The 24,320-nt window shown below is 47.4% G+C and overlaps 1 protein-coding gene across 3 annotated transcripts in view; it reads left to right on the forward strand.

Moving 5' to 3' along the window:
* The window catches only part of LOC142466677 (uncharacterized), an 85,297-nt gene that overhangs the window by 49,962 nt on the left and 11,015 nt on the right, over window positions 1-24,320 (forward strand). Inside the window, exons 2-4 of one of the 3 annotated variants that reach the window (XM_075571965.1) lie at window positions 14,693-14,808; window positions 20,643-20,909; window positions 21,599-21,784. The gene's annotated coding sequence lies outside the window, so the exon portion shown is untranslated. The remainder of the gene's footprint in view (window positions 1-14,692; window positions 14,809-20,642; window positions 20,910-21,598; window positions 21,785-24,320) is intronic. The other 2 variants (XM_075571963.1, XM_075571964.1) reach the window with 2 other exon arrangements.

Genomic DNA, 24,320 nt, shown 5'->3' on the forward strand with positions numbered 1-24,320 from the left:
CTGTCTGTCTCACTCTGTCTGTCTCACTCTGTCTGTCTCACTCTGTCTGTCTCTGGTCTGTCTCACTCTGTCTGTCTCTGTCTGTCTCACTCTATCTCTGTCTGTCTCACTCTGTCTGTCTCTGTCTGTCTCACTCTGTCTCTGTCTGTCTCTGTCTGTCTCTGTCTGTCTCACTCTGTCTCACTCTGTCTCACTCTGTGTCACTCTGTCTGTCTCACTCTGTCTGTCTCACTCTGTCTGTCTCACTCTGTCTGTCTCTGTCTGTCTCACTCTATCTGTCTCTGTCTGTCTCACTCTGTCTGTCTCTGTCTGTCTCACTCTGTCTGTCTCTGTCTGTCTCACGCTGTGTCTGTCTGTCTCACGCTGTGTCTGTCTGTCTCACGCTGTGTCTGTCTGTCTCACTCTGTCTCTGTCTGTCTCACTCTGTCTCACTCTATCTCTGTATGTCTCACTCTGTCTCTGTCTGTCTCACTCTGTCTCTGTCTCACTCTGTCTCATCTTAACTGCCCTATACCTACACCGAAAAAACCTATACTGCTTTCTTCCAGATCTGACTCAAGTTTCACACGTGATATCTCGGAAGACAGGTAGGGAACACCTCCCCTCCAGTATAGTACCTTGAGGGACTGCGGGTCAGGTAAGATCCCAGGTGGGATTGCTGCTTCAGAAATTGTGAAGAGGGGGCACTGGTTAATGGATTCAGAAAGTCATTCACATCTGGCTTTTTTCCCCCGATTAGTGTGGTACACACACACACACACACACACACACGAAACAATTACTAATTGTAGTAAAGTATAAGTGTAATACAATAAATAAACTGTTATGTAAAAAAACTAATCCTGTTATTAGTTCTTACTAGAAATGTATTCAATTTCTTTTTTAAGGGGTGGGGCTAGGTAGCGAGCAGATTTTTTGGCTGGGCGAATAGCTTTTTTTGTTTTGGTGTGGTGGGGGGTTGGGGGTGCATAATTTCTGTTGGGGAAGAAGGTAGAGAAGAGTATGGGAAGAGGTAGAATGAATAATACAGCATCAATTTTGACACTATTAGATAAATATCATTATAATATTAATTTTTAGTAATGTCATATGTTGTATTAATAAAAAAAATTGTGTCCCGGTTTTTCATTTTCAAAATCTGGTCACCCTACCCCTACCCCACATGTAAAGACTTTTCTAATGTTTCCCCGTTGAAATGTTGGAGTTCGCTCGGTCCTGGTCTCCGGCTTCCGGCCGTGCTTTATGGCTCAGGAAGCTCTCCAGGGGTTTTCAACCCCCTTTCCTTCTTCACCCTGGTGATTAAGGATCCTCTCTCAGGGCCACTGTTAGGCCCACAACTCCCTCCTCCTCCTATTGTTTCTACCCCCCGTTTCCCCCCCTCCCCCTCCTGTCTGAGAGCACCAACCTTGCAGAGTCTTTTCTCAGGCCGTCAAGCCCCGCCGAGGCTCCTACATAATTCCGTTCTAGTCTCCTTTCATGGGAAACCAAGGGGCTGTGAGGCTTTTAGCCTCACAAACAGAAACCCCCCCCAAAATGTCTTCCATAAAGCTTATCTCTTTTAACGTAAAAGGCCTAAATTCGGTAAAAAAAAAGAAAACTTGCACTGCAAGAATTAAAAAAATCAAAAGGAGATATCCTTTTTTTTTTTACAAGAAACACACTTTGACTCCCCCAATCATGTTCAAAAGTATATTCCCACAAGCATTCTATGCCTCCTCACCAAATAAAAAAAGAGGAGTGGCCATACTAATTAAAAACAATGTCCCCTTCTCCCTTACAAAAGCCCCCCAGATCAAATCCCAAATCTCCAAAATCCGCACCAAAACCGGACAGATTACATATATAGAGAAGGAGATAGGCCAATAATTCGCAAAATTTTAGTCAGACTTATACAATCTACATCCCCCAGACCGAGAACCCGTCAACCTTGAGATAATAGCACAATATCTCGCGCAATGTAACCTTCCCTCGCTATCGGAAGAGGAGCTAGAAGGACTAAACAAACAAATTTCCCAGGAAGAGCTAGCCGGAGCCATTAAATCCCGTAAATTAGCCAAAACACCCAGCCCTGACGGCTTCTCCAATATCTATTATAAAACATTCATGTCAACTCTGACCCCCTATCTGCTCAATATGTTAACTCCTTTCTGGCGGGCGATCCAATTCCCTCTACAATCTCCTCTACAAACTTAGCCATTATCCACAAGGAAGGTAGAGACCCACTGTTGTGCAGGAATTATAGACCAATTTCCCTTTTCAACACGGATCTCAAGGTCTACAGCAAGATCCTAGCAAACAGGCTCAATCCAATTCGCCCTTGATTTATTCACATTGATCAAGTAGGTTTTGTGTCAGGAAGGCAGGCCTCTGACAACACCCGCAAAATTGTGAATATTATTGACCATGTACATCTCATTGGAACTAAGGCTATAATTCTAAGTCTCGACGCTGAAAAAGCGTTTGATAGAATCAAATGGTCCTACCTAGATCAAACATTGCTGAAATTCCGCTACAATGGCCCATTCCTCCAAGGAGTCAGAGCCCTCTACCAAAACCCCATGGCACACATTAAGCTCCCAGGCGGATCATCAGATCCGATACAAATTAAAAATGGAACCAGACAGGGATGTCCCCTTCTCCCCTTTATTATTCGCCCTTTCAATTGAACCCCTAGCGGCTAAAATTAGAGACAAAACAAGTATAAAAGGGGGTATGATTACCGAAACAGAGTACAAAATCTCTCTGTTTGCCGACGATATAATATTGACCCTCTCCAGCCCTCCGTCTCCAACCTTCAAAAATTACTAGACCAATTCGGATCAATTTCAGACTACAAAGTAAATATGGATAAGTCAGAAGCTCTTAACCTGACTCTCCCTGAACCATTGTGAAAACTGCTACAACTTCATTATAAATATAAATGGAGTACAACCAATATTAAATATCTTGGGATTAAAATCTCAAACTCATATAGTTCCTTATACCAGTTCAATTTCCCCCCTCTTTCGATCAGATTAAAAAAGACCTTGAGTCTTGGAGCAAACTCCAGATCTCCTGGTTTGGAAGAATAGTCTCAATAAAAATGAATATTCTACTGAGACTTCTCTACCTCTTCCAAACTCTCCCCATAGCCGTTCCACTTCCAGTTCTAAAGAACATCCAGTTCCACTTATTCCAATTCATCTGGAAAAACGGGAGACCAAGGGTCCCGAAATCGGTAATGCTATCCCCCAAAACGAAGGGAGGGCTTGGGGTCCCTGACGTGATCAAGTATTACCAATTGGCACAGCTGAGGCAGGCCGTAGCTTGGAATTACGACCCGGCCTCCTCATGCTGGCTAGCAATAGAGTCCCACTACGCGGCCCCCCTCCCCCTCCCGGTGTACCTCTGATCCCAGGGGGCAAGGAGAAAAGCACTAGGAAGTTTGATCTAGGATCAATAAGATGTACGTGGGACATATGGCTCAAAAATAAAGGGAAGTATGGCATGTTAGCATCCCCCTCTCAACTTACCCCATCTTTGGAGACCCACATTTCCCGCCCGGGTGTTCACAAAGACAATTTGGTCAATTTCAAGACCTGAACATTAGGCTGGCTGCAGATCTGCTGAAGAAGGAACAGCCCTTCACTTTCCAGGAGCTCTGGGATAAATATCAGCACCAAGATCTCCAATTATTTAAATACCTGCAAATTAGGCACTTCCTCTTTTTGCTTTCCCAAAATGCTAAATTCCCCACATTAACCAAAGTCGAATTCCTTTGTATCAAGGGCAGCTACCAGAAGGGGTTGATCTCCGAGATCTACAGGGGGTTGGAGTGGACAGTGGACAGTGGACAGTGGATCCCCCAATCCATAAATACATGCCAAAGTGGTCCGCGGACTTAAATCTGACAATTGATACAGACGACTTGAAGGATGTTTGGGAATCGGCAACGAAAACCTCTATTTGTATAGTAACTAAAGAAAATATATACAAAACTCTATTCCACTGGTATCTGACCCCGACACACCTGACCTGTGCTGGAGGGGATGTGATCAAAAGGGAGACATGGCCCACATTTGGTGGTCATGTCCAGAGATTCAGAGAAATTGGTCCATGACTCAAAAGTTAATACATGAGATCACAGGACTACAGATCCCCTTAGACCCCTGACCTTCGTGCTCGGCAAATCTATTGAAAACATCCCCACGCCAATGGGCAGACTGATCTCTTTGATTCTCACAGACGCCAGATGCTCAGCCGCAGCGGCCTGGAAGCAAATAAAAGCCCCAAACTAGAGGCACAGTTATCAAAAGTATCAACACAGTCATGACTATGGAAAGACTCACAGCAATGCTCCATAAAAAACTGCCGCAGTTCCAAAAAAATCGGACCCGTGGCTGGAGTCCCGACCCCCGGGGCTGGCCTAAGTCCAAGTTGTAAGGGCCCCCCTCTCCCTCCTCCCCTCCCTTTCCCCCCGCCCACTTCTCCCTCCCCCGTCCGTCTGTCTGCCCCCCCATCCCCCTTCCCAATAGGTTAAAATGTTAAAATGTTTATTGGAAATTTCCTGTACCCCTCTCAGTCATGTGCTCATGACAACTCTGTATCCTTGGTTATATATTTCCAATTAAAAAAAGAGTGAATGAAAAAAAAACTTGCTGGGTGAGCGTGTTAACTTAACCAGCTGCAGATCACCCACTCTGCGAGATTGTCTGGTCCATAGCCATTATGTTCCTCAGGTCGGGGCCACTTTCCTTTCAGGTTTTAGAAAGACGGGATTTTTCAAATGTGGCAGTTGCTCAGCGTGCAAATTTATGCGCCAGACTAACACCTTTACAGATACATTACACCTACAAGATTTTTAATTTCCTCAATTGTAAAAGCAAAGATCTACCATCTATCCTGCCCTTGTGGTCTTGGGAGATATGCTTCAGGGTATTAGAACACAGTCGTAACATCAAGAATGCACAGCGGGACCTAGACGCCTTCAAAAAAATCACATCGGTCGCTAAGCATTTTTCACAGCATCATGGTTCTGACTCGGCTGTTCTCTCTGCGTTCGCCTTCAACAGGGTTTCCCTGGGCATCAGTGGTGGTGACTTAGAGGGGGCCCTGTTAAGAAGGAAATGCAGGTGGATACTCCAGTTGGGAACCATGGTGCCTGTTGGTCTCAATGACTATTTGAGTTTTGCTATTTATCTGTGATTCTGCATATCTGATTTGCTAATTCCCCCTCCCCCCCCCCATTCCTCCTCTCTTCCATGTCCTCCTCGGTTGTCTCAACATCTCCCTACCCTTTGCCTATAGGGGTACCACCCATGAGCCACAAGATTTGGCGTTGTAGGTCCAAAAAGCGTTTCTCTACAAACACGATCTCCTTCTGTGACAACACGGATTATTGGAATCAAGCAACATCCATCCACGGCAGTACAGCCCATCATACGTGAAGTCAACTGAACTGTTTGATGCAACTACATGATACAATCTTGCAGTGGACATTTTCTAAGGGAATAATATCGGATTTTTCATCTAGTGATTCTATGGATTAGAGGAACCGAAGATCAATTCGTCTTGGGAGTCCAAATCTCACCTGATGTGATGTCGCTTCAATTATATGATGTAATACTCTGATATATATTCCTTTCAGGAACATTATTTGGTCACATTCTTATAGCGCAATAATAATGCTGATACAACAATATTACTACAATATCATGGGATATTGGTCCTCTGTTAAGTGTTATTTTTGCCCATGCACTTTTTTTCATAGTGTAGGCTGAAATAGCATATTGTCATGTTAGTGTCATCTTACTAAGCAGGTAGGCTTGTCCACTGCTGGCAGAGTACTAATTTATTACTAATTTATTTATTGTGCATCACCATGGCAAAGACATCACTGATGTGATGACGTCATATCATGTCGACGCGGCCCGTTTTTGTATACACGGTCGACATGCGATCAGTAGGGATTCCGGCTGTTACGTGTGAGTACAAACAGCTGAGTTTTGGCGCGCAATTAGTACTTATTAATACATGTATATATAGTCTGCGTTCCCCTGTCATGCCAGCACTCCCAGTTGAAGACCAGTTGGGTCGAAACGCGTAGGAGTGGGAGCTTGGCAGGGGGACCCCATTACCTCATCTCTGATACTAGGGATTACCTACAGGATTCACCATCATTTTATGCTTTGGTGATGTATTGGACTCTGTGACCTTTTTTGGACTGTTTTTTTCATGCACAGCTACTGCAGGCTCTAGATAGAGTCTATGTCTATGTACCTTCATAGCCTCTTTGTGACTAGCTATTTATATTACTATCTTGCATTTGGCTATCAGCTTCTTTCACTCTCTGCTGTTCTTCTGCATGTATTGATGTTTTATAAGTTCTGTGTATTTGGCATCCAGGCATTATGTGGTATTAACTATGCACGCGCACTTTATATTCATCTAGTTATCCACTTTATTTTCCTGTTTGCCATCAGTTCATACACCCCATTATCATTAGACCCCCACACGGTCTTTGATTTAGTTATTTGTGTTCTGATGTGTGTGTGTGTATATATATCATCTCATCAGACACTGCTAACAGCCCATCATAGTTTCCTAGTCCATTTCCCTTCAGTTTTGAGGTATACTGTCCCCCTCCATTTTATTTTCTTTCTCCCCTGTTTTTATAGATTACAATAAAATTTGTTATTTACTTGGTACACCTGTGTGCTCCTTGTATGGATATTTATTGTTGTTGCTGATTATTATATATATATATATATATATATATATATATATATATATATAAAAACAGAAAACTAGAATAAGCGCAATCACAATTAGACTAATAATGATATTTACCACATATATAGGAGGGTATACTACCTCACAATCTAACTTTCCCTGATTAAGTCTGCAGCCAAAAGGTCTACCGCTCCACGGGCTGGTAAAAAAGGGATATCCAAACAAGAGTGACCTAGGCGCAAGTAAAAACAAGAAAAACAAACATAGGGTAATACGTTCAAACAATTGGTCTACTGGGGGGTACGATATGCACTTACAGCAGGTAGAATAAAATCAGGCCTTGTATCCACTCTGGGATCAGGAACAATGAATGAAGATCTGGAACAGCCAGCAGCAACTCATCTACAGGAATCGTATCCTCGTGTGAAGTATCACATATAGAAAGAGAAGTGGGACACATACATAGTGTAACACAGTTTATTTTAAAAATTTAATAAAAAAGACAATAGGTAAAATACTCACACTTTGTGAGTTTGGGTAAAAGCGTTTGAGAATTTAGAGCTTCTCACACTCATCAAGGGTGGGTATACACAGACTCTATTGATTCCTTATAAAATGTCCTTATAACCACATGCGGTGTTGTGGCCAACTTCCAAGGGTATGGAGTCACTTTATGGGGCAATCCTAATAATATCCAGAGCCTCTGAGGGTGGGGTACTTGCTCCGTTGTTGCGAGACCCGTAGTAAAGGGCCGTGTGTCTCTTTAGCTGCACCTAATGTGCAAGTAGTACTCACGCTACTTCTGGGGTACAGTGTGATGTTTTTCCCCCTTAGTTAGTGTCCGCCTCGATAGTCTGTGGACCTCCCCGCTTCTCTGACTGCTCCGGATCTCCGTGGCCGTCCGCCTGCACGCAGCGGCGTGGTGACGTCACGTCGTCTCGCGAGATTCTGGATCCAAATCTCCCGCTCGCTGTGTTGATCTCCGTCCCACACCTACTCGTTGGAAACATGTACCATGCCGGTACACCGATACAGATCACTGCCAGACAACTGAATATTGCTGGCTATTCTCCCAATTGTCCTGTGCTCACTCTCAGTAGTTCCAAACCACGCCCTTATATATATATATATGCAAATATAACTGTATGCTCATCTGCATGTCTTAGGCAGGTCTGCAACCCCGCCTTTCCCCATTATCACCCAGCATACAGCACTTCCACTGCAGCAAGGGATTCTGGGAAATGACATGCAAATGAGCACACAGTGTCACTTTTTGCCTCAATAACCATTTTTAACATGGTTCCCTATAGGCTTAAGCTTGCTGCATGGTCACAGCTTTGAGCACAGCCAGGGTTAAGGTGCATACCCAGAAAACCACCCACAGACAGCCGTTTCGACCTTGATGGGTCTCATCAGTGTGGGGTTGATTTTACTGGGAATGCAAGAGAGGCTATGGGATAGGCTAAACCATAATACTGAGTTAAGTTATGGTGAGTAAAAAAAGTGACAAAAACCCTCCACAGGAAAGCAAATATGCAAATATAACTGTATGCTCATCTGCATGTCTTAGGCAGGTCTGCAACCCCGCCTTTCCCCATTATCACCCAGCATACAGCACTTCCACTGCATATATATATATATATTGTACGTGGTAACCAGGGGAATCCTGATGACCAAAGAAGACAGCACACCGCAAAGATGATACAAAAAAGTGTATTATGAAACACAGGGCTGCCAACGTTTCAGTCCTCGTAGAGGGACCTTCCTCAGGGCAGTGCACAACAGACTAATACAAGCACCCATATATACCCCTAATCACATACATAAGATCACCTGAAAACAATAATGAAAAATCCAAATTACAATCCCAGGTACAACCCACAACATATTACAGCCACTAATGCATACTGATACTGACCAGCACCAATGAAATAGCTTGATCTAAAACCTTGCAAGATTGGTCACATAGTCTACCTCTGTCGTCCATGTAATGACGTCACTGGTCAACCCGATCGCGTGTATGGCAACCATAACAAAACATAGCATAGTGTTTATAAATAAGGGGACATACATGAACATCTAGATCTTGTTATAAACATATAGAGTAATTGGAGAAGGTGCGCGCATTAGCTTAACCCGATCGTGCTGCGTTGACAGCCTAACAGACTCACCTCCCTGTATCCACACATGCGCTCCTATGCCATGCCGCTGGCAACCCGACAGCGTCCATAGCAATGTAAAGTGGGTTGCGCACGCCAATTGTCCTGCTCTATTGCACCGCGCATGCGCTACTCACCCCTGACAACCCGATCGCGTCCCTGGCAGAGAGGGGAGGGGTGCGCACGTAATCTATCTCAGGCCTCGTTCAGGGTGCCAGCTGCAGGACTCGGAGGGAGGGCGGGAGGGAGGCAGTGCGGCAGTTTGCTGGGCGATCTGTGTTTATCCCCCAGCAGACTTTTCAGCGTTGGGGAGGGGGCGGGGTTACACACAGCAGGGTAAGTATCGAGGTTGCAGTCATGAAATCATTCTGAAGAATGATTTCATTGGCTGCCTAGGTCCCAGTGACGCTGCTAAAGCTCCAAAAAACGAAATTTTCGTTTATTGAAACTGTAGTCAGCTTCAACTCCTGGCCTCGGAGACAGGGCGGTTGCTACCCTGACAACCAGTATTCAAATTAAATACTTTGTTTCTCACGGCAGCACGCACGGCAGCACGCCCTCCCTCCGAAGCCAGCACCCTGAACGAGGCCTAACTCTACTCATACGCGCATGTGCAATAAACCCCTAGCAACCCGATCGCGTCCCTGGCAATGAGGGGAGGGGTGCGCACGTAATCAATCTAACTCTACTCATACGCGCATGTGCAATAAACCTCTAGCAACCCGATCGCGTCCCTGGCAGAGAGGGGAGGGGTGCGCACGTAATCTATCTAACTCTACTCATACGCGCATGTGCAATAAACCCCTAGCAACCCGATCGCGTCCCTGGCAATGAGGGGAGGGGTGCGCACAGAATTTGCTATATTTGGTCGCGCATGTGCCATAAACCCCCTAACAGCCTGACAGAGTCCGTGCTAACTATGAGAAAGGTGCGCACGCAATCAGTCTTACTGCTTGGATTGCGCATGCTCTGATGGACCCCTTGCTACATTACAGCAAGGAAATAAACCACAGGGCTAATGACTGATGTGTATAGGGCAATAATAAACACAGTACCAAGCTATTGAAAGAATACACCACAAACATCCCAGTATTTGCTGCCCACTAAACATGTAAATGATGGGCCATAATATCAACAAATAGTGCATGGAACCATACCTTTTTAAATATTAATACAATAACCATGCACTTTTATACATGCTAGCTATGCTTAATACAAGCAGATATACTCAAGGCACACTGTATAAAAAAGTGTAAACATGATATATACATAATTTTAAAAGCCAAAAATATCTCTCCACAATGGATATCTTAATGCTCAGTGTTAGCTCCATGCCAGCCTATGTGATGGGCTGCCAGTTGATCTGAAACCTAGGTCACCGAGTGATACAAGACACCCAAGTGTAAAGAAAGTGAAAACAATAAATAAAACATACAGGGAAAGGGGAATGGAGGAACTAGACACACACACATATATATATACATACATATATACATATACATATATACAGTGTTCGACAAATCCAGTCAACCACAGGCCCGGGGTGACTGGATTTGACCCCGTGGTTACCTCCTCATGACTGCCCAAGCAGCGCACGTGGTGCTCGCGCTGAAAAAAAAAAAAAGTACCCCTTCCTGTTTGGTTACTTGGCGCGCTCCCAGGATTTGTTTGTGGGTGCGCGGCCAGGCTCTATACGAGTCCCCCGCGCATCACGCTCGACCATGGCGATCTTGCTGGAAGTATTCCTTTTGCTGCGTCCCCATGGCCCCCGCACTCCCTCTGCTGCCTCCCCATGCCTATCGCACTCCCTCTGCTGCCTCCTGTGATGTCCCCGTCCCCCCAGCTGCCCACACGGGGGGGGGAGGTAGTAGCAAGGGTGTTTCATCACCGTGGCTGCTGCAATGTTTCTCTGTCCTACGTCCGTCCCCCCTCCCGCTGCCTGCGTGGGATGGGAGGTGGTAGCGCGGGTGTTCCTTCCCCCACCCCAGTCCCCGACGCTCCTTTAGCTGCTGCCCGCGGGGCCGGAGATTGGCGGAGGGGGGAAGGAACGGGGCCGTGTGAGTGTGTTCGTATATGGGAGAGAGAGTGTGAGAGTGTGTGTTTGTGTGTGTGTGTGTATGGGAGAGAGAGAGAGAGTGTGAGAGTGTGTGTGTGTGCAGGACACCAGAGGTACCCCCCCACCCAGTCACCACACCCAGTCACCCCACCCCCCACCCAGTCACCTACGTGTGTGTGTGTCTACGTGTGTGTGTCTACGCGTGTGTGTGTGTGTCTACGTGTGTGTCTACGTGTGTGTGTCTACATGTGTGTGTGTCTACATTTGTGTGTGTCTACGTGTGTGTGTGTGTGTCTACGTGTGTGTGGGTCTACATGTGTGTGTGTGTGTGTCTACGTGTGTCTACATGTGTCTACGTGTGTGTCTGTGTGTGTGTGTGTGTGTGTGTGTCTACATGTGTGTGTGTGTGTGTGTCTACATTTGTGTGTGTGTTTGTCTACATGTGTGTGTCTACGTGTGTGTGTGTCTACATATCTGTGTGTGTGTGTCTACATGTGTGGGTTTCACGTGTGTGTGTGTCTACGTGTGTGTGTGTGTGTACGTGTGTGTGTCTATGTGTGTCTACGTGTGTGTGTGTGTCTACGTGTGTGTGTCTACGTGTGTGTGTGTCTACATGTGTGTGTGTCTATGTGTGTGTGTGTATCTACGTGTGTGTGTCTACATGTGTGTGTGTGTGTGTGTGTGTGTCTACATGTGTGTGTGTGTGTGTGTGTGTGTCTACATGTGTGTGTGTGTGTATCTACATGTGTGTGTGTGTGTCTACGTGTGTGTGTGTGTGTGTCTATGTGTGTGTCTACATGTGTGTGTGTGTCTACATGTGTGTGTGTCTACGTGTGTGTGTGTCTACATGTGTCTGTGTGTGTGTGTGTGTCTACGTGTGTGTGTGTCTACATGTGTGTGTGTGTGTGTGTGTGTGTGTGTGTGTCTATGTGTGTGTGTCTACATGTGTGTGTGTGTGTGTGTGTGTCTACGTGTTTGTGTGTCTACATGTGTGTGTGTATGTGTCTACGTGTGTGTGTGTGTGTCTACGTGTGTGTGTCTACATGTGTGTGTGTGTGTCTACATGTGTGTGTCTGTGTGTGTCTACGTGTGTGTGTGTGTGTCTACGTGTGTGTGTGTGTCTACATGTGTGTGTGTCTACGTGTGTGTGTGTGTGTGTCTATGTGTGTGTGTGTGTGTCTACGTGTGTGTGTGTGTGTGTCTACGTGTGTGTGTCTACATGTGTGTGTGTCTACATGTGTATGTGTCTACGTGTGTGTGTCTACATGTGTGTGTGTGTGTGTGTGTGTGTTGGAGGAGGGACGGAGGGATGATGCCGGAGAGGAGGGAATGTGTGTGGGGGGGAGCTGCTTACATTACAGCATACAGCCAGCAGCAGCTTCCTCCTGCAGCCCGGGGGAGTCGCACCCCAGCTCAAGTCATCTGCTAGGGAGGGGCGGGGATCGGACGGAGAGCACAGAGGGCATGTGGAGGGAGAGAGGGGGGGGAGCTGCACAGAGGGCATGTGGAGGGAGAGAGGGATAGAGGGGGACCTGCATGGAGAGCACAGAGGGCATGTGGAGGGAGAGAGGGGGGGGAGCTGCACGGAGAGCTGAGCCCGGAGAGCTGCAGAAGGCATGTGGGGGGTCCTTCCTGCAGGTGGGGCAGCGGCGCCAAGGAGCGGGCGCCTCTGCTCGTGGGTAGTGTTGCTGGAGGCGCCGGGGAGGCTGGGTTTTGCTGTGAGGGGGAGTGGGTGAGGCGGTGGCACCGAGGAGCATGCGGGGTAGCGGTGTCAGTGGCTGGTGAGTGTGACCAATGAGAGGTGTGCGGGGGCGGGCGGGCCAAGTTAGCAATCTGATTGGCCGGAGGCTGAGTGACAGACCGACGGACCAATCAGATTGCCCCTAGACACGGACATACAATGGTTTCAAAAATATAGATATATAGATGCAGCGGCCGTTATTCGAACACTTCACGCGTTGTATACCTCGGAATACCTATGTCATGGCGCGTCATTACCACGTGGTGGCTCGTTTTTATCGAGTGCAGAAAATTGCATTTTAGTATTCTGGTTTTTAAACAGCCGTAAATTGACACATTACTGTACAGTACATAATGCAATTCATTAATTTCTGCCACGGAAATGCGAAGAATTGCACCCAAAGAAATTGAAATCCATGAAATTAAAAAAAGTAAGCCGCGTGATTGGCCACGTGGAGTACAGCAGAGCACACGAAAATGGCTTGGTGATTTGTTCGAATAGCGGCCGCTGCATCTGTACAGTATGTACACATATATATACAGAGAGAACATGTAAGGTGTGTGTTGTGTTGTGTTCGGGGTTGCCACCTCTCCGAGTTTGGCATCCCCTTCTCCGGGCTACGGGTTTGTCCATGAAATCTCCGGGTGGGCGGGTGGTCTGACATGACAGGAGCCGGGCGGCAGAGGATTCGACGACTATGGTGGAGCGTGCTGTGTGCGCGCGAGCACGAGCGCTCCCAAGTGCCCCCAACTCGCAAGTCAAGTCCAAATCTCTACTACAGCCAGGTACAGGCCACTGACTCACCTGGTCCTGTTCTGTCCTCCATTGTGGTACCACGCTGCTCACTGAGTCTCACTTCGTCTTCTCTGCCTGTCCTCCTTCTGCTGTGGTGTGTGTGTCTATGTGTTTGTGTGTATATATATCTATGTGTGTATGTGTGTATGTATATGTATATATGCTTAGTGTGTGTGTGTGTGTGTGTGTGTGTGTGTGTGTGTGTGTGTGTGTGTGTGTGTGTGTGTGTGTGTGTGTGTGTGTGTGTGTGTGTGTGTGTGTGTGTGTGTGTGTGTGTGTGTGTGTGTGTGTGTGTGTGTTGAGTTGTGCAATGCCGCCGTCGTCGTCACCGTTAATGATTCAAGATGCTTTCCACAAACTTTACATTTTGTGAGATTGTTATTCTCCTTAAATTTAGTCTCAAGTATAAACATCCTCTTCTTTCTTCCAGCTACTGTCTCTCATCCATCCAGTGAGAGATGCCATCTTCCCACTGACTCTTAATTCATGGCATATATAATAATCTGTGCCTCAACACCCATGTTGTCTTTCTATAGGTGTGAGTCTTTGTTAAATTAACTCAAGCAAAGTAAACCAAGATAAAACATTGTAATAAATGAATATTGATCAGCGCCGACTGTCTGCAACAATTGTCATGAGCGTTAGTTATAAATAATCGAAATGTCGTAAGGTAATATACAATTCCATATACCATTAACGCAGCAATAGTTCCTGCAACGGCAATGTCTCCCGGCATCTCCCCCTGCAACTACTGGCAATATGGCGCTTCGTTGCCATGCCAACGGGAACGTCACATGACGTAACAGCATCACGTGACGCCCGTTGCCATGACAATGAGATGCTACATGATGCCATGCGGGGCCACAGTGTCATGGCAACTTGATGTCACATGACGTTACATAGCATCCCGTTGTCATGGCAACACTGTGTCATTTAAAAATAAATATTCCTGGTTGTGTTGTGCAGTACTTTAGTTGTATTAAAGCCTATGGGGTTATGTTATGTCCAGGTTACCTCTTTCATATCAGCATTGGCCAAAAGGGAGCAACTGAAGCAGCCTTACTGAAATATATTAAGGACAATTAGGAGAATACACATCTACATGCAGAAGAAACTATCTTTCCCTAGCATAGTGCCTGGGAAATGTTACTGTCTTGTTTCTAATCTACACAGTATGTGACACGTGATCCGTTTGAAGTCTAAAAACTACAACTCCCATGATCCCCTTAGTGTGAGCATGCGCAGTAGGACACAGAGCTGTGACCTGGATGTAGTCAGTGTCTCCACTTCCGGGAAAGAGAAGATGAAAAATAAAGTGGTGGAGGAAGCACACAGGAGCCTTTTCTGTAAGTAACTTACTTTGTATTCAAAGCATCAGAGCAGGTATATGCAAAAACGTGGCGTTTCAGGATAGATACGGCCTCTCCTCAGACCATACACCTTACTGCAATAGTGACACTAAAAAGTATATCGACACCGTGGACCACCCTCTTCTCCTTCACATTCTCCATACTCTTGGTATTCGGAACAAAGCTCTATCCTGGATCTACTCTTACCTCTCCCATCGTACTTTCAGTGTCTCTTTTGCTAACACCTCCTCCTCCTCTATTGATCTCTCTGTGGGGGTACCCCAGGGCTCTGTCCTGGGACCCCTTCTCTTTTCTCTCTACACACTCTCTCTAGGTGACCTAATCACATCTTTTGGGTTTAAATATCACCTCTATGCTGACGACACAGAAATTTACCTTTCAACCCCTGACTTTACACCTGCTATACAGACCAAAGTTTCTCAATGCCTCTCTGGAATATCATCCTGGATGGCCATCCGCCGACTGAAACTTAACATGACAAAAACAGAGCTCCTTATTCTTCCTCCCAAACCTGGCCCTACTACCTCCTTCCACATTACTATTGGAAATACGATCATTCACCCAGTAGCCCAAGCATGCTGCCTAGGGGTTACACTTGATTCCTCTCTCTCATTCTCCTCTCATATTCAAAACGTTTCTAAAACTTGTTGCTTTTTCCTCCGCAATATCACAAAGATACGCCCTTTCCTCTGTTACTCGACTGCTAAAACTCTGACTCAGGCCCTCATTCTCTCACGTCTCGATTACTGCAACCTCCTGCTGTCCGGCCTTCCTGCCTCTCACCTGTCTCCCCTACAATCTATCCTAAACGTTGCTGCCAGAATCACTCTACTCTTTCCTAAATCTGTCTCAGCGTCTCCTCTGCTGAAATCACTCTCCTGGCTTCCGATCAAATCCCGTATCTCACACTCAATTCTCCTCCTCACTTTTAAAGCTTTACATTCTTCTGCCCCTCCTTACATCTCAGCCCTAATTTCTCGCTATGCACCATCCTGACTCTTGTGTTCTTCTCAAGGATGTCTTCTTTCTACCCCTTTTGTATCTAAAGCTCTCTCCCGCCTTAAACCTTTCTCACTGACTGCCCCGCACCTCTGGAATACCCTTCCACTCAATACTCGACACCCTCTCTATTCACCTTTAAGACCCACCTTAAGACACATCTGCTTAAAGAAGCATATGAATAGCAGTGGATAATCCTGGACACATGGTACATAAAGCTTGGCCCCCTGCAAACGCACTTACTAGAATTCCCTCATGCTGTCTCTGTACGTTCTCCCTACCTACCAATTAGATTGTAAGCTCCTCGGAGCAGGGACTCCTCTTCCTTAATGTTACTTTTATGTCTGAAGCACTTATTCCCATGACCTGTTATTTATATTATGTGTTATTTATATGATATGTATTACTACTGTGAAGCGCAATGTACATTTATGGCGCTATATAAATAAAGACATACAATACAAAGTATATATCTACCCCTAGGGCAGTGGTGGGATTAACATTTTTTTAGCAACAGGTTCTCTCTCAGAGAGAGGGGGGGATATCTCTCCCTGACACCCTCACTTCTCTCCCAGCCCCCCCCTCACATCTCTCCCAGCCCCCTCCTCACATCTCTCCCAGCCCCCCACCCCTCACATCTTTCCCAGCCCCCCCCCTCACATCTCTCTCTGCCCCCCGCCTCACATCTCTCCCAGCCCCCCCCTCACATCTCTCCCAGCCCCCCCCCTCACATCTCTCCTAGCCCCCCCCGCACATCTCTCCCAGCCACACCCCTCACATCTCTCCCAGTCCCCCCCCTCACATCTCTCCCAGTCCCCCCCTCACATCTCTCCAAGTCCCCCCCCTCCTCACATCTCTCCCAGTCTCCCCCTCACATCTCTCCCTGTCCCCCCCTCACATCTCTCCCTGTCCCCCCCTCACATCTCTCCCTGTCCCCCCACCCCTCACATCTCTCCCAGTCCCCCCCCCTCACATCTCTCCCGGTGTCCTCCCCCCTCATATCTCTCCCGGTGTCCCCCCCTTCACATCTCTCCCGGTGTCCCCCCCCCTCACATCTCTCCCGGTGTCCCCCCCCCCCTCACATCTCTCCCGGTGTCCCCCCCTCACATCTCTCCCTCTCCCCCCCCCTCACATCTCTGCCAGTCCCCCCCCCCATCACATGTCTCCCGGTTCCTCCCCCCTCACATCTCTCCCGGTCCCCCCCCTCACATCTCGACTAATACTTTAAGCCCACTGCATACCGTCTCCCACTCCGCATTCCATCTCCCACCGCCGCATCCCATCTCCCACCGCCGCATCCCATCTCCCACCGCCGCATCCCATCTCCCACCACCGCATCCCGTCTCCCACCGCCGCATCCCGTCTCCCACTGCCGCATCCCATCTCCCACTGCCGCAAACCATCTCCCACTGCCACAAACCATCTCCCACCGCCGCATACCATCTCCCACCACCGCATACCATCTCCCACCGCCACATACCATCTCCCACCGCCTGTTAAGCACCGGTTCGACGAACTTCAGAAATCTTAGGACCAGGTTCGCGTGAACCGGCTGAATCCCACCACTGCCCTAGGGGTTACATAATCACCTCATACCCATCACCTGTGTTTACAGCCGGGCAGCCACTGCAGCCTCAGTACTTCCTGGTTGACGTCCGATGTCATTGCAGTGTCATATGACGCTGATGATGTCATGTTACAAAACAACATGGAAAACCAATAACAAGATAGAGAATCACACAGGGACAGCTCAGCACACTTGCTGAACTGTGGAGAAGTCAAATTGCATAAATCAAACTTAAGTAACAGTAAATTGAAGCAACATGTGTGCACTATATTGGTGCCATAAAGGATATTTAATGACTATAAATTAGTCTGAAGAACTGGGAGTTGCCATGTTGATATTTTCTTTCTTAGAGGATTTTTCTGCCAAAACGAAGGTGTTAAAGCTGAAAAGGAGCAAGTTAAAAGATGGTTCAATGTTATGAGCTTACAGTCAAAAGCAGCATTATTACACACATTTATCTGGAAATAAGATAACAAGGCAAACTACAAACCATTAGGGATATATAGTTTAAAAGACATAACTCCTATTATAGATAGTGTAGACACAGAGGCACATAGGCTAGATCAGCGGTGTGCAAACTGTGGGGCGCGACCCCCAGGGGGGCGCGACACTGCCGACGGGGGGCGCGGGGTTTACAGAGGCCCCGCGCGCTTCCCGAAGGCACTTAAATTAAGTGCCGGGGGAGCTGCAGGGCCTCTGTAAACCTAACTTACAGTGGCTCCGGCGGCTTCCTCCCTGCGTCGCCATGGCAACGCGGCGTCAAAATGACGCTGCGAGGTCATGTGACGTCACGTTGCTATGGCAACGTGACGTCATTACGCCGGAGCGCGGGTAAGTTGGGGTTGGGGGGGGCGAGGGAGTGAGGGGACAGCCGGCAGGGGGGCGCAGGGAAAAAAGTTTGCGCCCCCCTGGGCTAGATCATAAGTGTTATCTAGTAGCTTATTGAAGTGAAACTTCTTTAGTGGCATGTACTACATTTTCATGGGACAAATCTGCATCGTGGAGACGCAAAAGTGAAACGGATGTGAGGTGCGTGCACCGATGGAAGGCACAAGTGACGTCAGTGCTGGCAGATGAGGCCAACACTTACCTCTATACCTACATTTGTCCGCGGCGGTATAACTGTCTGCCGCATGCACGCGCACATGTTACCGTGCCCTGTTGCCTTTCACGGCTCCTGCTCCGGTAATGAGGAGCGGCAGAGGGTTTGAGCAGCACCACCAGATGGGGGGGGGGGAAGAAGAGCGCTGAGCGCCCCACGTGCGTTACTGTGCCCTTCAGTACCCCCCTGGGGCCCTGTACCTCCGCCAGGGAGCTGGCTGCAGCAGGACACACAGCCGTGTCTGCAGCTAAGCTGAGGGTAGAGAATGGGGGCTGCTTCGGTCGTGTACCTCCGGGGGGAGGGCTGATCAGGAGACTCAGACAGAGCCCCCCAATGTCCGCAGCTCCGCCAGGGGTGGGGGGAGTCAGGAGAGGGGGGGGCAGGACACAGACAGAGAGACACACACACACACACACACACTGACTGACACACATACACTGACTGACACACACACACTGACTGGCGCACTCACACACACATACACAGACTGACTGACACACACTGACTGACACACACACACACACACACTGACTGACACACACACACACTGACTGACACACACACACACTGACTGACACACACACACTGACTGACACACACACAGACTGACTGACACACACACACTGACTGAAACACACACATTGACTGACACACACACTGACTGACACACACACACACACACACACACAAATACACTGACTAATACACACTGACACACACACACTGACTGACTGACACACACACACACTGACTGACTGACTGACACACACACACTGACTGACTGACACACACACACTGACTGACACACACACACACACTGACTGACACACACACACACACACACACACACTGGCTGACACACACACACACACACACACTGGCTGACAAACACACACTGGCTGTTACACACTCTCTGACTGACACACACTCTGACTGACATACACACATTGACTGGCACACATGCACACACTCCAGTGATGCGCCAAACACCGCCCCCCGAGTGATGTGCCTATCCCCCCCAGTGAGCTGCCGACCACCCCCCGCACCCCTATGTACCCGTACCTCCTGCATATATCTGGGTTAATAGTAGAGGCTAACCTTACCCCAGGAACCAGTTTAGTTCAAGTCACAATACTTACTGCGACAGGGAGATTCTGCTGCTGCTGGAGAAGCCCCATGAGACAGGACCAGGGCTCGGGAGCGAGCACACGTCAGGGGAACGCATATGAATATAAATGTGATCCACTGACTGCGTTACACAGTGATTTAGTGACACCTCAAGCTGAATCTTCGCCGATTTGATCACAGGTGAACAGATCGATCCGCAACTTAGCTAATTACTTGTCAGTGTTGGGATTGCCTTGATGCGCATTTCGAAGGGAAACATATATATATATATATATATATATATATATATATATATATATATATATATATATATATATCTTGGAGTACATGACTTCCTTGAAAAGGATGAAATCACTATTTAACCCTTTGGGTGCCCTTTTGATGTAGCTGCTATGTCACCGCGTCTGGCCCCATGATGTAATAGCTACATCATAGTAATCCTGCTGATTGTCCTAGGGGAGATGTCATTCTGTGCTCCTCTGCAGGGCAGGACGGATCTATCCCTACGTGGGATAGAAGGGAGGAGGTCTCGCCATCCGTTCTGTCATCAGTGAGGGAGCGATCACATGACCCCGCCGTCACTCAAAGGGTTAAAACAACTGTTTTACTTATTTGTGTATTGTGGAAGAAATCCTGTTCTGTATTTCTCTAGGAACATTTATGTGTGTGACTAATGAGGACATTATAATTACTTTGTTTTCTATGGAAATGTTATGTTTTCTTGTTTGCTAAACGGGTTTTTTGACTTGACAATTCGCTACATTTAACCTATTAAATATGCCATTGTTGTTGGTTCACGTTCCCAGGAGGGACTGCCCCTTTAAATACCATTTTATACTCTGCTTCAGTTTAAATCAATCCTAAGATTAGAAATCCTCTGTTTACCAAACACTAGATTCACTAAAGTGCAATAGCCTCAATTGCACTTTAACAGCCACTCAAGTAAATGGCAATGAGCATATAATCACAGCAGCTCTTTGCACCTCTCCCCTCACTGCTGTCTTCTCCTCACAGCCTTGTTCAGCACCATTGCTGCCCGTATGTAGCCTTTGGCCGAGGACCCGCTGCGGGCGGCCGTGCGCGCGGGCCACCAGCCCCTTACCTGATGTCTGGCTGTCCCCGCTGCCTCCTTCTGACGAGGCTCACTACACTATGTGACGCGTCAGCCGCCAGGGGATGCAAGAGGATTGCGATCCCGAGCGGCGACGCGTCACGTGGTGTGCTGGTGAGCCTATCAGCGCCGAGGGCTGGAACTGTCAGAGCTTCCCCCACCTCCAAAAGGTAGGGGGGAAGTGTGTGTGTACAGAGGGACGGTCCGGGGGGGGGGAAGGGACGGTCCGGGGGGGAGGGAAGGACCGGGAGGCGGAGGGACGGACCGGGCGGGTGGAGAAGGAGGAGCAGAATGGAGAGCGAGCAGCAGAGGGCATGTGTGGGGGCTCACTGCACCCTCCTACAGCCCGGGAGACCCCCGCTGCAGTCCTCCGCTCAAACCATGCCACTCCCGTTTCCTATGGACCGCAGGTCGCGGTCATGTGCCTCTCCACGTGCCGCCTGCATGCAGTGCGGGCGCGCTGACTGATGCAGCGGGGCCTCGGCCTTAGGCTACGGCCCCAGTGGTCACCTTGTTACATCAACCCCACTTTCTGTTTAGTTCCACCGGAAGAAAACTCACCTTTGTGTCACTTGTGTCATCTTGTCGATGAATTTTTAATTACAACAGTGTTTTTATTTATTTTTTAAGTAATAAGAAAGTAGTCACTGGTGTGGCCTGTGGCTCCCATTCCAATCAAACTGTGGGTGCATACAAGTGAGCCATCGTATATACATTGCTCTCCATTAACTTCTGTTCTCAAAAACTGTAGAGAAGAAAGAGAAGACAAGTCACATTATTATCAACTTGTATCTTTTTTCAGCTCTTCCTTTATAAAATAGACATTACTTTGAGACCTCACTAACTGTCCCAATTTTAGGTTTCTAAATTGTGTGAGAAACGAGGAAGAACAGAACCTTGTGGCGTTCCAGTACCACAGGATAATCTCCTACAGAACCTGCACAGACCTCCCCCCCACACATAGAGCTCCTGGTCTGGAGATGAATATGGGAAAGAGCTTGGTATCAAGGGGGTGCGCTATGGAAAAGTAACGCGCCAGCACAAGGTAATCAGGAATATGTGTGTTACATGGTTTTTACATTTCTATTGTCTTATTACTGATGTTAAATTGCAAATAGTGATAGATCTGCATACACCATTACGAGTCAACTAGAACTTAATATCACTAAACCTGATTTGAGTCAAAGGGCCGGATACATCAAATTGCGGTATTCAAAAATACCATTTTACCGCCCATAAAAAAAAGTGCCTTATTACCGTGCAATGAATCAGCATTGCAGCGCCAACAATAAAGCACTTTTTATTAGAACCGTTAAAAGCATCAGATCCGCTACAAAACAGGCGTAATATCAGTTTTGTTAATCCAAAACCTTTGTGAAATCCAGACGGGTTTCACAAAAAAGAATCCCTCCCAATATGCACTCAACCTATATAATGGTCTATTTTGCAGAGATGTCTGCAGAGTCAAATGCTCAGAACATATCAGAGCAACAAAAGGAGTACATGGTTCCCAAGAGACTCCACTAATACGAAAAAATAATACAATGTTACTGACATATATCGTGTATTAAAAATGACATACAAGTGATAGTGTACAATGTGAACAAAATCCCCTCAGTGATGACGGCCAACTACTGCAGTATAGTAAAGACAATAGGGTGGGTTATATCTATACAGTCACTGCGCTATACAGTGTGGCACAATTGCCACTGTATAGGTGGCAGTAACTGAGAACCTAATGATAATTCCCTTTGAATGACTACTACATTGGAGAGGAGAATAAAGTGGAAAGTAGAGGGGTGATGATAAGCCTCACAGATAAATTGTAAAACGTCTATATATGAAACTGCATGTACAAGGTAGTATAATAACAATCCACTATATTACTGTGACAATCCACAGCAACGTTCTTTATAGTGGATACAGACTGTACTGTATGTGTGTGTCTGTATGGGAAGGGAACCTCGGTACCACATATGTTCATCTTAGCTTATACATGTAACGCATGAATCAACATAGTCGACTTCTAGTGAAACACTGAGAAGGGCATGTGAAACAATCCCCCACACATGAGTAAATAGTGGCTCTATATAATATGTGCTTGTATCCAGGCTAGAATAGCCAGTAGACCCATGTAGTGACTCACTGCTGTGAGGCTCCACGTATGGCTGCTGCTCCAGCTGCGGTTGTATAACTACTCAATGATGCTTCAGGCAACCCGTCTAGTGTTGCACTTCTATGTGCACCAATAATGCTATTGCTATGCCCAGGATATGCCTCATAGTGTTCACCGCTAAAGTATGTAACAACGGAGGTGTGCTCAGCAAAACCACCCGGTAGCCAAACGCAATATAAATATAATGGCTGGCGCCATCGCTATTCGACCACTCTCCACGTCGCTCCTACTCCTCTGGTCCATTCACTGTGTGGACGTCAACATCATGACGTCACTACTACCCGACGCACGTTTCCCGTGAACTTGTCACGCTTCATCAGGGGACGTTCACGGGAAACGTGTATCGGGTAGCAGTGATGTCATGACGTTGACGTCCACACAGTGAACGGACCGCAGGAGGCGGAGTGACGTGGAGAGTGGTCGTATAGCGTTGGCGACAGCTATTATACTTATACTGTATTGCGTCTCTCATGCTGCATTTGGTTACCGGGTGGTTTTGCTTAGCACACCTCCGTTGTTACATACTTTAGTGTTGAACACTCTGAGGCATATCCTGGGCGTAGCAATAGCATTATTGGTGCACATAGCAGTGCAACACTAGACGGTTGCCTGGCTTATCATTACCTATTGTTGTGATACTATCATACACTCACAAGCCACATTGTTTTTTGAGACGTGGGGGTTTGATTGAGGTCGAGTGACCAACTGTAACAGGCGCTACTATGATGGCATACGCTTGGTGAGGCTGAATTAGGTATTACATGTACATGCATACTCCATCGCGCTATATATACCTTAAGTCTGAAGCATCATTGAGTAGTTATACAACCGCAGGTGGAGCCTCACAGCAGTGAGTCACTACATGGCTCTATTGGCTATTCTAGCCTGGATACAAGCACATATTATATAGAGCCACTATTTACTCATGTGTGGGGGATTGTTTCACATGCCCATCTGTTACGCCGGTGCTGCCCGCAGACCAGACCCGTCCCTTCTACTGAGGTGAGGAACGTATATAGGCATGCACCCGCAGCAAAAGGAGCGTGTCCGGAGTGTGGTGATTAGGCGTTGCCAGGCCAGATGACGTTTAGCTAGCAATACTTGCTGGTACCGGTGTAGAAGTGCCGTCGTCGTTGCCGTTAGCCAAGGTCAGGGATTGGAGAATTCCGGAAGGTCGTTGTCCAAGCAGGGGGTCGAGAGCCAGAGAAGGACGTCCGCCAAGCCAAGTCGTAACCTGAGTGAATAGAGAGAGAGAACGCCAGAGTAGTGATCCCAGTGGAAAACTATGTCGAGCAATGAATAAATGGCAGGACAGGCAATATAAAGCGTGGCTGACCAATAGGAAGAGGGGGCAGGCCCTGAGGAATGCATGGAGCTGTCCTGGATAGGCTGTCCAAAGGAGGAT

This window comes from Ascaphus truei, chromosome 15 (assembly GCF_040206685.1).
Source record: "Ascaphus truei isolate aAscTru1 chromosome 15, aAscTru1.hap1, whole genome shotgun sequence".
Classification (NCBI taxonomy): Eukaryota; Metazoa; Chordata; class Amphibia; order Anura; family Ascaphidae; genus Ascaphus; species Ascaphus truei.